This window comes from Athene cunicularia (genome assembly GCF_003259725.1).
Source record: "Athene cunicularia isolate RWA chromosome 4 unlocalized genomic scaffold, athCun1 chr4_part1, whole genome shotgun sequence".
NCBI classification, from domain to species: domain Eukaryota; kingdom Metazoa; phylum Chordata; class Aves; order Strigiformes; family Strigidae; genus Athene; species Athene cunicularia.
In genome coordinates this window covers 23,890,497-23,903,342 of record NW_020799098.1, presented here as the reverse complement: position 1 = coordinate 23,903,342, position 12,846 = coordinate 23,890,497, and the positions used below count along the sequence as shown (strand labels likewise).

At 36.2% G+C, this 12,846-nt stretch overlaps 1 protein-coding gene across 1 annotated transcript in view; it reads right to left on the bottom strand.

The window, feature by feature from the left end:
* Positions 1-12,846, bottom strand: part of NWD2 (NACHT and WD repeat domain containing 2) — a 54,743-nt gene that overhangs the window by 41,524 nt on the left and 373 nt on the right. The gene's annotated exons all lie outside the window — the stretch shown is intronic.

Here is a 12,846-nt window from a genome sequence, read left to right as displayed (position 1 = left end):
TGAAAATCGGAAGAAATAATAGAAAATAACATTAAAATAGTTAGTTATCCTGAAATGACTCTCAATCATGAAGAAATTAGATGTGGCTATAAATTTGTGGTCTACACCAGAACATTTAAACAAAACCATTTTCAAAACAAAAGACCTAACTATCTGAGGCATAATTGTAAGTATAAAACTTCTAATTGCAGCAATTAGCAATTCTTTAGCCCAAAATCAAATGATATATGATTTAAAATGTAGTTTTAAACCCCATTTCTCACAAATGTTCCCTACTGCCAGTTCTGTAAAATGACAAATTTAAGACAACACATACAGAATATTTATTATTAATTATAATGCTTAATAGCTGGCCACATTTCACAGTGACACCTTATAAGATACCCTGCAACTTGACTGTTAATGTGATTAACTAGTGCCACCTATTGGCTTAACAATAACACCTGGTTGTCAATTTATACACACAAAAAAATGAGCCAACTAGTAAAATCAATGGACGGGTCAAGACCTGTGTTAAAATACAGAATTTTGAGAAATATCAGTATGGAACTGACATGACAGAAGGGAAAAACAGTTCCTATATCTAAAAAGAATTTTGATTATTCACACAATTGTGTTCCAAATTTAAAAAGAATTCCTGAGAATTCTGAGTTTTATTATGCATACAATATGCTTACCATGACACAAATTTGGATTCTGATCCAAAGGTTGATGAAGTTAAGGGAAAGATCTGTTAATCTCAGCAAATCTTACATGATGTTCTACATTTGTGGCATGTACTGAAACCCAGTACCTTTTGATGCCTTACTGACTTCCACAGAGTTTGGATGAAAACCTTCAATCCATAAATAAGTGAATAAATAAGCAAACACTACATACTCATTAAATCTAGTGGGTAGAGTATGGGTGAGGACTCTGAAGCAGAACTTAATTTCATAATATATCCAAATAACTAACCTCACATTACCCCTTGGGAACACAGCATCTTACATGTACATGTAGATGTTCTTAAAAATAAGAGTTAGGTTGACCTGGAATTCTTTCCCAGTCCTGCAGATGGTCCCTAGATTGCAGCTTGGGTGCCTAAGCATCCTTGAGTCCTTTGACTATGATTTGTGACAAACACTGCAAATGGAAATTCATCTTCACACAAATGCCAGTGCATAGTGAGAGCTTTAGCAGCACCATGGGTTGAAGGCAGAATCTCTACAGGAGGAGAATTTTGCATTCTGCAAACTGCACAAGTGGAAGAATTCAACAAAATCTAATTCTTTCATTTAATAAAGCAAACTAGGAAAAGCTCTTGAAAACATGACAGTTTACAAACAATTATTGTCATACAATTAAATGATGTGACAGGAGAAACCGAAGACACAGCACATTTAGAGACACCAAAATTAAGTCTGAAAATTATCTCTGCAGAACACCAAAGCTTATTACAACTAAGCACTGGAAAACAGCAAAGCCTGCAAGGACACGAATTTGCAACTATAATCAAAATTAACATGAAAGAAAAACTTCTTGTGAAATCTAAGAGGGGACTTCTGAGTGAGCTGTACAAAAATGCGTAACAGAAGACATATAAAGGGTCAGTTCAGTAACAAAGATCTGTGGAAAATTCCTACTTTTTCATCTGATGGTGTCAACTCACACTTCAAAAAATTATGGAATTACCCAGAAAGCAGAAAAAAAGCTGTACAACACTATAAAATGTTTTTAACAATTAAGTTGTGTGCACTGCAGTGGCTTTACTATTTTTTTTCTGACATCAGTAGACCAAAGAGAAAACAATCAGGGTACGTTACTAAAGCACTTGAGGTAATGAGGCAGTGGCAATCAATAAAGCAATGGCATGCCACAGACATCTTGCCTAACTGAACAGCAAGATTCAAGTGCTGGAATCAAATGAAATAAAGTGTTGTAGGCTTTGAGAAGGCATAAAGTAGAGGTGAGCCATGAAAAAAACCACGAGAAAGCAAGGCTTGTAAAAGCACACACGTATTTCACAGTACAGGCCAACACAGGCCCATTAAACACACCTCGTTCTGAAGAAATTCCAATACACTCCAATGGGACTTTGCATCTGGCAGCCCTGCAAAGCTATGGGAGAACTCTGCAAGCACTGTTGGCTCTCCAGTAAAGTCACCCTTCCCTTCTCTAATGGTTCTATTTAAATTCACAAGTCACAAAGTCCTAATCCAGGTTGTATTCTTCCTTAAATTTGGTGGAACAAGGCCATGGTTTGGGTCCCTACAAAACTGCTGAAGTCAGTCATGCCAGCTGGAAAAACATGACTGATAAATGTAGCCTACTGTATGGGCTTCAAGTGAAAGATGTGAAGACTTTTACGCCAAAAGATGAAAAAGTCTTGAACCTGACACTTGTGGGTGTGCAGAGACACCCACAGAAGTGAGAGGGACTACTTGCTATCACTACACTAAGTCTGCATCAATACAGTAGGAGTTTTCTTTGCAACAGTTTTTTTTTTTTTTTTTTCTCTTGATGCTAAATGGAGAGGACTATTAAATAACATCACTGCACAGTCAGAATAGTTCTTGGCTGCTGTAGAAACAGTTATCAAAGATGAAGAAGCTACATGACAATCCCAGCAAAGGAAAGCAGCTGCGGGAGGGCATTAAGCCCAGAACAACGGGACTACATGAGGGAGGAATGCCAGAAACTCAACCACGCCTTGCCTAAATAAGAGAATCTCAACAGATTTCTTACAGGACTATTTCACATACCGACAGACAACTTCTACCTAGCTATAACCACCCCCTTAGAGGCACTGCAGTACAACAGTTTTTAAAACTGAGAATTCCAGGTGGAGTCTGTGCTAAAAGTCATTGAACATGACCAAATAATTCACAGAACTGGCTCGTTTTGATGGATTATGTAATGCCTGAGAGGAAAACAGTGATTGACACGTAAAGGAAGAGTGAGTTATCCTACCTCCGTTCTCCCTTATCCTTTCCAATTCTAATGATTCATCTAAGCATTATTTTTAGTGAAGATTATATAATAAAGTTGAAAAGGCCATTTTTAATAAATTCTATAACATATCTATTTTTGAGTCAAATATTTTTCTGATTACTTGATTTTACTTGATAGATTTTATTAACCTCTGCTTGCTAATCACATTTGGTTGATTGTATATTAAGGTAATAGTAAATCTGCAGTTTAACGATCTTGAGGAGTTAGTAATTGAAAAAGAACAATACATGTTTTAGTCACTTGAGAAGCAGATATAGTTGAAACAACTAAGTTCAATTTCTCACAAATACCTTTCGCAAGTGTGATACAGAAAATAGTATTTGATGAACCTACGGAAGTGGCATACCAATTTAATCAATTGGTCACTGAACTACAGACTGTCTTCCAAATTTGTACTTTCAAATTACTTAGCCATCTTCCCCAACTCTTTGCTCTTATTTTCACTATAATGATACCCACTGAGTTACAATTACCTTTAAAGGAAAATAAAGATCTTCTATGATGCTATACTCTCAACGGCAGTGTAGAAGATGGCTGAAAGAGTGGACTTGACTTCATTTCCATTTCTTGTGCTATCAGACACTATCAGTCTTTCTCAGTGCCTGTGAAGGTATTTGTTCCTTGGCCACAGAACTGATAAAACATGTGCAAGCCATCTTTTACCTTCCACACCTATATACAGTTAAACACAATTGAATCCACAACTGGGGATGCAATTTCTTTTATTTGAAATTATTTTGAATTTACATGATGACTATGATAACCTGACTGTGGTGTTAACACTGGAACAATACACCAGCAATGGAACTGCTCAGTAGAATTATATAGTATTTTACATGGTTGATTATAGAAAGTATAAAATAGAACATTCATAATTAAAACAGGTGGAGTATAAGGAGATTATTTGCATTTTTAGATCTATTTTCTAAAGAAAGAGGAATAAATGATGATCTGTGTCTTCCACATGCCTTCTTTTTTGAATAACATTTTAAACTCACCAACATTAAAGAAACCTAACCAAGTGATATTAATCTGAAATATAATGAATATCCTACATGAGAATAAATCACCAGGTAACTATGAGAAATCCTATAAATCAGTCTCCTCCTTCCAGTCATAAATAAACCACCAAAGGAAAAGCTGTAACATGAGCTATTAGACACTCCATAAATGCCTGATTTGCAGGAAGGTTTCACCTGAAACAAGCAGGCCACTGCAAGACATACATCCATGGTAAAGTAATCTTTATGGGAGTTAATTGCCTTATACTATCTACCTTTTGCACTGATGTATAGATTGGCTTCCTGACATGGTAAAAGGATGAAGAGGCAGAAACTGGATTTGAGAAATTTATGAATAAAGACATACACTAATGAAAGTTACTGAAGCTCCTAAGCAAGGAAATTTGCGGGGAATTTTTTACCTTTGGTCTTTTTCATTGACTAATGAGCTTATTTTCTGTCTGTGTATGCTGCTGATAAGTACTACTGGTAGTGCTATGGAAGACCTAGTGCAGCAGTATGCTGTACAGTCTGCTTTCCAGTGTACTTTCTTAACTGGTTCAGAGACAGCTCATGAAGAGCTAGACAATCTTCTGTCAGGAATGGCACAGGTATGTTTGATCCTGCTTCAAGCAGGAGGACAGATCCAAAGGCTTCAAGAGGTCCCTCCCAGCCTTCTGGTCTGTGATTTGTACAACAATAAGTAATTGCCTAATGAAATAACTGCCTAAGATCCTTTGGACATCTGTTACAGCCACATAAACCTGATTTAAATGGTAATGATGTTTAACTCAGTGGCACTCATTTTGTTCTCCAAAGATTGCTTAATTCTTTATAATTCCATGTTGTAAATTACTTGCATGTCAAAGTAAATCATCATACGTACTTTGCTAGTTTCTTGATATACCAAATTAGTGATCACATAAACAGGAATGCTTCAAGAACCTGCTTCAAGAGCACTGCCTAATTCTTCATCAGATTTAAATGTAATCCAAGAAATATGTAAGTAAATCAGGACCATTATCAAACACAAATATGATTCTATAATTTTCCTAGTATTTTTCAGTAACCACTCCTAAAAAGAGCATCAACACTTACTGAACACTGCTCTCAGTATCTGAGCTATCAGAAATATTACAGAGTGGAAAATAAAGGACAAAATCAGGCATTTTTTTCAGAACAAATAACTTTGACTTGCCAGAACAGTACAGACTATGAATCTAGCCAGGAGGTCTATTATCAGGTAAGAAAATATTCTTCCTCTGATCAACTTTTCCAGAACTTGTGGAGCGTTTATTGAAAAAATAAAAATATTAAGTCCTTCATTTTAAGAAAATCACTTATAAAGCAGTCATACATGATCTATGTTATGTTTGATTATGACAAATAAAGCAAGATCTTCTACATGTGTCATGCTGGCATAGGTAGGTGTGGAAAATCCTTGTTAGCACAATAATCCTTAGATTAGAGCTGATGTGTGCCTGACACACTGGACTACTTTAGATTAGACTCCATGCCTTAGTCTCCTTAGATTACTGAACACTGTCATTTCCTTGTTCATTTCTTGGTATGGCTCCATTTTCATAAACCCATAGAAATAAGGGTATTCAGATAACTAGGTCTACACAGTTAACCTCTCTATATACAGATAGACAAAAATGGATCATTACAGTGATGGTTTTGGATAAAGTTACTCTTTTAGGGAGATCTGCTTTTAGGCACCCTCTATTCCACAGATATTTCCACTTCTGTTTTTTAAGATCTCTTCTTTTGCTGAATACACATGTTCTTGTTCATACAAAATTCCCACGGAAGTTATCAGGATTAGGCACTTCCATTGGCAATACTCTAGCTCAAATCTTGGAAACGTTTTTATAAGTACCAAGATTATTGACTAATTAGTAAAGCAACTAGACAAATTAATGGAAGCAAAAGACCTCACAGATTATGAAACACAACTATACAATCTTTATTGGTTTGTCCCCATTGTAATCTCTTACTCTTTCATCATGCATCTGAAACTACCAGGGTCAGAGGAGGGGTACTGGGCTTCTTTGGTCCAACTCACAAAGTACAATCTTACTGCATTTGCTTCTCATATATCTTACATATAATAGCTGGTATACATAACTGTACAAATAAGGATAACTCCTCTCATCTAAAAGTATTAAACCCACATGGTTATTCAATGGTTGTCAATCATTTAAAAGTGATCAATCTAATAAAATCCAGTCAGTGACATTACTTGTGAATAAACACTGAGTATAAACTCAGGCAGTGTCAGGGCTTCTCTGATATATACTCTAAAGTGCCAGTCATTTCTACCTACATTGCATGGTCAGGCATCAATCCTATACAACACAAATAAACAATACTAACTAACAGATCGTATGTATTGAAGCCACTATGCTAAGAGCGGGTTTTGGAGGGTTCACACAAGCCATTTATTTTGCCCGTTATTTTTAACTTTGAACTTCTATATGCTTCTGAATGTTTTGTATTTTTATGAAGTGCAGTAGCTTGTAAGAAATGCAAATGCTCTTTAGTAATACGAACACATCAAAGGGTCTAGGCTTCAGAAATGCCTGCCAATAGCAAACACTCTAGTTGGGGAGGTCTCTGAAACTAAAGCTGTCCAGATAAGGCTCTTAGTCATTAATTCTCATTTCATCTTAATATTTTGTACAATGTTGCTAATTGGAGATTCTAAATAATAATTTTACAAAAAACATTGTTATGTATCATACATACACTATAATAACTAAACGTCTCAATACCCGATTCAGGTAACAGAGTTGGAGGGCAAAGTTGGAGATTTATAAAGCACAGGTGAGACTGCAAAGGTACTAAATTGCCAGTAGAGCGAAATGGAGTCTATTAATAAACATCTTCAACTGCTTAATCATACCACAGAGACATGGTACTATACTGAAGTCTGCAGCTGTGCCACCCCAAGCAAATGCTACAAGCAGGTTGTACAAGAGTATTTGTCAGGTTCTGACAATTTGAAATCTGGTCTGTTTAGTTATTAAGTCCAGTGTGGAAGTCCTGCCATGTACTAGTCTTTCCAGTTTCTGGCACCAAGTGTATTTTGAACAGGCAGATATATTTAGACTGTAAAGGTGACTTTTTTTCTCTAGGTGGAGATTCTGTACAAGAATGACTGTAGCTGGTCAGGCATAACGTTTGTCCAGCACAGTGTCTTGTCTCCAACAATAATAGGCAATAGCAGATGCTTATAGAGGAAGTCTAAGGCCAGGTCAAAGATAGAGGCGCACATGTAATTATGGTGGTGAAGGGGTTGCTTACAAGAGTTGCACGTGGTACATCTCCTCCTTACCCAACACATCAGCATGCTCATGGTACTCTGCACTGACTTGGGGCTCCCTCCTCTTTACCTTGCTATACCCCTTGTTTTCAGCTACCTGTGATTTAGCCCTACTTTCCTTTTGACTAAAGAATTTGTTAGTAAAAGCCTCTCTCTGATACAAAACCTAAATTATAAGAGTAGCATCAGGCCAGTGGAGTTATTTTAGAGTTGCACTGGCATAACCATGATTAAATTGGGTCCTCTAATTCTATCTATTATTATCTTTCTTTAATTAAAATTCCAGTAAGGGGATAAAGCAGATGTCTTGAACAGCATTGCCTATATTAAAAAGTGCCAGATTTCTCTGTATTCCATACACACAACTATCTATGACTACATTATATTTATATCTACTACCTTCAAAGTATTAAAACCTTAAATTACTGGTAGCTAAATATTACTAATTTATTGTTACAGCACCCTGAAGAGATAACACAAAATACTCTTTCAGCAGATGAAATTTCAAAGAAATTTCATTTGTTTCAGATGAAACAACTTGCTGCTCAGGCACTGTCCTCATATCTTGAATTAGAAGTTTAGTAACTCCTTGACCTAAGGTTTTCTTTCCGTAATAAGTATTTTTAAATTCTCCAAACAAAACTTAAAGTCTAATGTAGGACTTTATTTTGTATGTTTACACATCTGTGGACACATGCATATGCTCACATAGTCCTGTATGAAGTTTCTTGAGTTATTTCGCCGCATAAGCTCAGAGGTAGGATGCCAAGTTATGTACTCTTTGTACTACACTGTTCTTATGTGATTACACAAATCCCACCAAAGAATACACGTGGTCTCCTTGAAACACAGCCCCAGAAATCCCTGTGAGTTTGCTGCACAGGAGACTGCTGCTCAGGTTATCCCACCGCCCTTGATCAGGCAGGAAAGAAGCTCCCCTGTGCTGATGGGGGAAGGCACCGTAATGCTGCCGGCACCGTGCTGCCTCTCATTTCAAGCCAGGTCTCATACCTTCCTGAGGGAGCAACTCACAGTAAGGACTTGATTCAATACCGCTGCTGTCCATCACCTACTATATTACTTGAGAAATTAATATCACATGGAATTCACTGCACTTAGAAACTGTGTCAAGTGTAGAGGGGCCGCAAGCTCTTCTGTCTGCCGTTGAAAGGATGGCCACTTTGCACAAGAGTGAGTTTTCTCTCACCTTAATGCGTTGTTACCCTGAGACAGAAAACTGCTCCAGTGTCCTAAGCACACCCTGACATCTGTATTGATAGTTTAATAAAAAAATGTATATATGTATATGTATGAATATATACATAAACTACAACATATGGATCCAGTCTAGCAGGCAAATACATCTGAAGAAATAAAGTGATATTTACAAAGTTAGAAAGGAAGAAAATAAATTGTAGGTTCTGCTCTGTTTAAATATTATTTCTTCAATGCTAAGAAAAACAGTCATAGAACCTAAGCTACAGGTGAATACGACCCTGAATGTTTACAAGTTTACTTGTGGACTCTTCTGTAAAGTTTTTACTTTTACAATAGCACTTTTTACTGTTACAATAGCATGTAACAAAACCCAGGGCTGTTCTTCAGCAATGCTAGAATAACAATGTTGAGTGATGCCCTTTGAACATAAATACTTCATTCTCACAAGGGGTTCTAACAGCAAGTTTGAAAATAGTCTGTGACAAAGTGGCTTGAGTTTTATACATCCATTTATACCATTTTATACAATTTATAATACTTTATAATTTGTATATATGTGTGCATATACCCATTATAGACATATATCAAAAATTATAGAAAGAGACAATTTTAATACTTTAAAAAAGAATGGTCATATTGTTAAAAAAATTAAGTGCTCTTTTTTAAGTAGATAGGGCAAATAACTAACCCAAACTTTTTGAGCTGATAATTCCAGATGCTGCTTAGTGGGAAGGTGGCTGCATTTCAGGTAATTTTGATATTCTAAATATTAAGAAGACAGAACAAAACCAACCAACTAAATAGCTTGCTGTTTTGCTGAAAAAACCCACAACCCACACCTCTTGATCTTAGTCTTGTTCCCTAAATGCACATCCTACCTTTTGAGTATACAAATGAAAAACTTTGTTGAAAATTAAACAAAAGTTCTCAATGTTTCCACTTGCATATTTACTAAATTCAGAGCAAAACCTTAGCCCAGTCCTCCAGCTGCATAAGCTAAGAACTTACAAAAAGAACAGGGGGACATGATGAACAGTTCTTTTCATACTGTTTATCAACAGCTTCTCAAGTTTGTCTGTCTGGCACAATGAACTTAAATCCAATTCGGTCTCCATCCTAGCCCCAAACAATCATTTCCTCTAACAGTAACAAAAGCTTGAGGATCTGCTCAGCAAAAAATCATCTCATACTTGTTCTACTTGAGATCTACTGGCCCTGACTTGCAATAAAGAATTAAAGCCTGCATGAGACTTGGTCATACAGTCTTAAGGAGAGTGAGATCTTGACTTCTGCTCAACCATACCAATAGAGTTGTTCTGTAGCACAAGAGGGAAGAGAGAAACTTCACACAGAGGCAAAAATACTGAAAATGGGAGGCTTCTTTTCAACCTAATGAGCTGTAGGTATCCCTGACCTCTGGACCTCCTGAAATAAAACATATTTCAAATCAAGGCCCATATCAAAACCAGGTATTTGAACCATGATGCTCTCCCAAATTCTGAGTTACTCAACTTAATCTCTAAAACTATTGAACTTTTTTTCCCCAAGTGTAGCTTGGTTTGTAGCTCTGAAACACTACAGTGATGTGCGTCACGTAAAACCATAAATAGGTACAAAGTTAGGTAACCAGAACTAACACTTAGCATAAAAAAAGTCCTGGAGTTATTTGTCTCCACATCTCCGCAACACCTCCCTTGCAATTTCATACACTTGAACATCTGTGTTTTCCTTTAGCTCAGGAATAAATTCTACCCAGATTATATAAAATTGTCTTTATAAAAAGATCTTCATGCAATGTATCCAAGTTGGGACACCATATGGTATTTTGGGGCTGTCCAAAATGGACCATCATTAACTAAGCATTATGCTGGCTTTTGAGTATTCTTCCACATTAACATTTTCTCAATTGTGTTTTTCCCAAAAGAAACAACACTTCAGGTAAAAAGAACATAATAAACCTGGAACATGCTAAGAATGCAAAGTAACACCTTTCTCTTATATCATACGGCAATAACTTTGTAATTAAAGCAATTGTAATTCTTCATCTGTTATGAGTTATCCACCCTCATGCTCAGTAGCACTAAACTACAAATGCACATTTTTTTTCTTTCTCATGTACTTCAACATGATCAAAAATACATGTAATTCCTGCAAAGCAGCCTTCAACAATAGGTCCATACAAAAACATTTGTAAGGCCCATTTCTGCAATCATTATTTATAGGACTAACCCTTTTCTAGTCAGCAAAACTAACTGCAGGTGGGAGTTTTGTCTTCTGTATCATAAAAACATATGTAAATTGGGCATCAAACATTTGCACTTTATTAGAATTAAACGTTTTAATACAATGCTCTGGATGATGCATGTCAGTGGAAATAAACTGAATTGAAAAACTGTGTAATAAGAAAATGCAAACTCAACAGTGTAAAACAAGGAAATCTCACTCAGGCAATCTATGGAGAAGCTAGTGAGGTTCCAGCTTTACCGATGAGTTTTATACCATGCTTGTACAGTGGAGGAATTAAAGTGGTGGTTATACCAGTAGTATCTTCTATTAGAGCAAGATCTTAATTTTACATTCCTACACGTATACATAGGACTTCATACTTAAAATTGTTAATCATGCCAATACTAGTATTAGGGTTTTTTATATATAGCTGGTTTTATAGTTTTAAAAAGTGGGTACTGGAGTCACAGACATGATGAGGAACATAGCCTTTCAGTATTAAAAAGGTCTGTTAAAGCTTGTTCATGATCTCATCACAACTGTTTCTGTTTCTACAACAGAAATGTTTTCAATGGCTAAAAAATGGCTGAAAGGTATTAGCTGTCAAGACCCAGTAAAAGCAGTCTTGTATTGGAATTTAGAAGTATGCCAAGGTGCTGCACAGAGGAGAGCTAGCTGAAATAATGGATGGAAAAGGGAGCATCTTTACCATGTGAAGTGCTAAACGCAGCCCTGTTTACACTTTGAGATAAAACTGGCTAACACTACCTATGTCAGGACACACTCAGATGCTATATAAAGCTATTACCATCCTGTCTTCAAGAGAACAACCTGTGTGTAGGATTTGGCTTTATACACATCCGTCATCAGTACATTCATTTGTCTCTGCTAAATTACAGACATGAAAGGCACCTTCACTATCAAAACTTAAAGGAGCTGAGAGTAAAAAACTATCAATGTCTTAACTAATCAAAGCATTAACAAGACATTAAGTCAAACTAAGAGAGGGCTAATTTACCCACTTTCAGAAGAGCCAAGAGAATTCAAAATTATTGGGGTTTTGTTCCAATTCACAGGGTTTTGTTTTCAGGACAAATTCCTAACTCCAGTTAAGGCATCAGTTTCAACAAGGGCTTGTAATACTGCCTTATATCACCACGTAATTTCTTGAAATAACAAACTTTGCAACTCAGTTTTCTGTTTGAAGTAGTGACAAGAATCACTGTAATGTTTTGAACCTATATAGGGCTGATGTCACAGCTCCGTGTAATGGGACCGTACGGAAGTTTATACCTGTTGTATTTAACGTGAACTGTACGTTAATGGCAGGCATCTATAAGGCACAAGGCACTACTGGGTAGCAGAGAAACGGTCATTAACTGCTGCTACAAGTCTACAAGTTTCCACATGTAACAGTAAAAGCTCTTATTACAATCAGGCAAATATAACTTACTTTCCTTATCACTTTGAAGCACTAAAAATATCTTGAGAAAACAAAAAAAATTATTTAAAGCAAAATCTTCAACGTCTCTTAGCCAAAATACATATTTAAAATATGTCTGATTGCTTATATCTACTGATATGAGAAAAGACTTATTTATATTCAAATAATAAAGCAACTTCAATGTTTCTAAAGATCCAATCATCTTCAGTGAAATGAAGATTGATTAATTGATATCAACAATTCAACAACAATACTGCTGACTACTAGGGGAAAATACTTCTGCTTATCTACAAAATTCCCTCTAGAAAACAAGACTGTAAAATGAAGCAATTTTGTTCCTGTTACCCGTGCTCACTGTCGCCACTTACTGTTCTTTTTAGGGATTTCTGTTTAAAATAATTTACCTACTTGTATAATAAAGCCATAATATGTTTCAGTCATACGTATGTTTGTAAAGAACAGACCAAACACTAATTCACCAGAGTTCTCCAACCACACTTATAAAACTGATACAGTTCAAGAAAACTACGTTTAAGTTTGTACACTTTAAGTTGCAGATAAAGTTTTCTTGTGGCATTGACCCCTACATTTCTCTGGCACCATGGTTCTGACACGTACAGAGCACAGCCGGGGGG